Source organism: Capsicum annuum, chromosome 8 (assembly GCF_002878395.1).
Source record: "Capsicum annuum cultivar UCD-10X-F1 chromosome 8, UCD10Xv1.1, whole genome shotgun sequence".
In the NCBI taxonomy this organism is placed as follows: Eukaryota; Viridiplantae; Streptophyta; class Magnoliopsida; order Solanales; family Solanaceae; genus Capsicum; species Capsicum annuum.
In genome coordinates, this window is record NC_061118.1 from 115,940,196 (window position 1) to 115,943,796 (window position 3,601).

General features: G+C 36.3%; 1 non-coding gene across 1 annotated transcript; it reads left to right on the plus strand.

The window, feature by feature from the left end:
* The first annotated feature begins 3,240 nt into the window (after positions 1-3,240).
* On the plus strand, positions 3,241-3,347 carry LOC124886847. The gene has a single exon (XR_007044253.1). It is a non-coding gene; the product is annotated as a small nucleolar RNA R71 (small nucleolar RNA).
* Positions 3,348-3,601: the final 254 nt, after the last annotated feature.

A 3,601-nucleotide genomic window follows, 5' to 3' on the forward strand; every position in this document is an offset into this window, starting at 1 on the left:
TTTGCCTCAAATACTACTATGTCAACATCTAGTAGCCCATATATGTCATTGATTTTCTCGGCCTTGAAGCTAACATTCTTTCCCTGAATTCTTATAACTGGGTAAGGGAAAGATACTATGCTGAGGCTAGCATAGAACTACCTTACCCAATGCTCATTTAATGGCATGGATCTGGTGTGAAGCCTCTGCACTCGGTGGCTACCAATCTTCATGAAATACCGGGAGCTTTTCTGACATCTTTTACAAATATATGCTTCTATTTGTGAGTAGCTTTGTCTTGGGAAGATCTGCATAGCACATGATTTGGCACTCAAGGTCCATGAAGCGAGTTTAGTTGTAGTTTGCTATCTTTAGCTTTGAAACCTGAAAACAACACCATAACATTAAGCATCAACATCACCATGAGAAAACTATGCTATGTTACATTGTTAAGATAAACAAATGGTTCCTTGGTGAAATTTTTTCTAAATATAAGAATTTAGAGTTTTTGACCAAGTTTTCTCACCTCCCTCAGATGCCGCAATCACGGGACACCTGAGGACGATCGTTCTTAGTGACCATGATTACTGTACCTGAGGCTGTTATCCAAGAATGATCATGCCCTAAAAACTCTAATTTTCTACCCAAATTTGTGTTCTTAACAAACAATTGATATTAGAAACAAGAAATACAAGCCCTAGAGACTCAATTATTCCCTTGAAACAAAGAAAAACTAATAAGAAATTCATTCGGGCCTTTCATCAAACACTTGGTCTGTACATACTATTCCTATCAATTTTGAATAGTATGGGGTACTCAAGACTTCCTCATTTATTCACATACCAATAATACTAGCTAACACACCAAACAAGCACAATTGAACTAAAGATTTTGCATACAAATCATAATTTTAGGCCATTGCCCTAAACATGCATTCTATTCCCATAAATACATATTTATTAGAGGGATCTGTTAACATATTAGATAAGGAGATATAGTGGGGATGCAATGACTATTGAATTCTCTTATCGCTAAAAAAATGGTTGCAATTTAAGAGTAATTAAAGTGGAAGTATGGTAAAAGTGTTGAGCGAGTTGTTCATTCTTTAAAATATCCTCGACCACGATCGTAGTCAAAGTTCCACGATCATGGTGATACGACTATCATGATAGTGATAACATGGTGATTGCGGTAATCAAAGCTAGGTTTACTCCCCTATTTTTAACTGCTCATCCCATAACTCAATTTTACCATATTTTCCCTTACTCAAAAGTCTTCAAATGCACCCTTTTGGTCACCTCATTTGCATGGATCAATCTAAACAAACAAAATTTAATCTAACAAATAAAATTTAAAGGATACGAGGCAATTTAATGGAAATGATGGGTTGCCTCCCATCCAGTGCCTAATTTAATATTATGGCAAGACAGTCTTCAATCTTGAAGTTGGGTTTTTGATCGTAGCAGACCTAGTCTCCTCTCCCTCATCAACAATATTAATAACCCAGACTAATTGTAACCTACTTGGTTGCTTCTCGACTTTTCATACTCATAATAAGAATCCATTACTACTCATTCGAAATGTCATTTCTCGACATTCTAAATCCACTAATGACCTTTCAATTGCCAAGAAATGGCTCCCAAGGATTATGGGTATTTCATGGTTAATTTCACAATCAAGCATAATAATTTTCGTTGGGAGAATGAATTTATCAAATTTTACCAATATGTAGTATAACACCTAAATCAATTTCTTAATTAAGTGATCCACCATCAATAATTTCATGGTGGTGGGTGTAGGATCACCCAACCCAAGATTTTAATGCACCACATATGGCATCAAATTTATGCTAGCACCAAGATCACCTAATGCCTTGTCTAATTTGTGAGTCCCAATAGTGCAAGGGATTTTGAAAGCACCTAGGTCATCCTTCTTTTAGCCATTGCATTGGACATGATGGTGTTAATACTATAGGTCACTTCAATTGTCTCACCATGCACAAGTTTATTATTTGATGTCAAGTCCTTCATCGACTTAGCGTACCCCAAAATTTTTTGAAGAGCCTCAAACAATGGGATATTGAGAGGTTTCTTACCTTTGCAAGAAACTTTTTAAACTTGGCATTGTCATATTTCTTTTTCAACCTTTGTAGAAAGGCAAAGGAATTTTCATTGGGGGGTAATGGAATGCTTTGAGGGTCATTCCTTATTTTCTCATCACCACCAATGACTTTAGGAGTTACCTCCCCATTCCCCTTCTATTCAACCATCATTACCTCCTCGTCACCCTCTTCAAAAGACTTTAAAGATCCAATACTTGGAGATTCAGACTGCTTTCTCTTCATATTAATTTGATCATCTAGAGACTTTTCCTTAACTTTAATCACATGCTCACCAAGATTTCTACCACTTCTCGTAAAAATTGTCAATACATGTCCTTCATTCTTAGGATTTACCACCGTGTCACTAGGTAGGCACCTTTATTGTACAACATTGAGTTGGGTAGAAATTTTTCCCATTTGTATCTCTAATTTCTTGATGGAAGCTGAATGTGAAACAACTATTTGGTTAAGTTGAGAAAAGTCACTCTTCACCTCCCTTAACATTTTGTCAATAACTTCAACCTACATCAAAATTTGAGTAAGCATATCCTTGGTTTTAAATTTATCTAAATCCATCGAGCTTGATTCTTTCTCCTTGACATGATCATAAGGAGGAACATATCTATCATAATCTCTCTCTTTATCCCTTCAATTATGATCTTTATCCCTTTTTCTGTCACCCTAATAACAATCTTGGGCTCAATTGTTCCAACCATGATTCCTACCTTGCCTTTTATAGGTGGGCAGGAATCTCTCGAATAATTTTTCAACATCTTTATATCTTCATCGAGTGCCTTGGATTCATCCTCATCATAACCTTTTACACCTATATAGGTCACGACATTGATAGCTTTTGTAGGTGTTCCCATTAAATGTTTAGTGAGGAGCTCCAATTGGGCCACCACCTTAGCCATATTTTCATCCCTTTCTTTGTCCTTCTTTTTTTGCTCTTTGTTGACATAAGATGTGGTGGGGGACCCTATGTCTATTTTGGAATTTTGAGTATGCCATCCTTGATTTTATATAGAGACTTGCTCAATTATACTTTCTACAACATCATATGACAACCTCACAAGAAAACCACCCGATGCATTGTCCACTACTGTCTTATTAAGTTGGTCCAATTACCTATAAAATATTTGGAGGAGGATCTTCTCTGGCATTAATGGTTCTGGCATTGCATGGGATTCTCATTGAAACTTTGCCACACCTCATGTAAGGGCTCACCACTAAGTTGACAAAAATTTATGATCTCATCCCTTAGTTAAAGCATTTTATACGAAGGGAAATATCTATCCTAAAAGGCCTCTGTAAGTTCGACCCAAGAAGTAATAGACTCGGCGGGTAGAGATCTCAACCACAAAACTAGTTCACCCATTAGGGAAAATGGAAAACACATTAATATAATAGAATCTTGAGTGATATAAGCAATATCAAATAGGGAAAACACTTCAATTAAGTTTTTCAAATGGAAGTTGGCATTTTCTTGTGCTTGATCCCCAAATAGACATTTCATTTGCA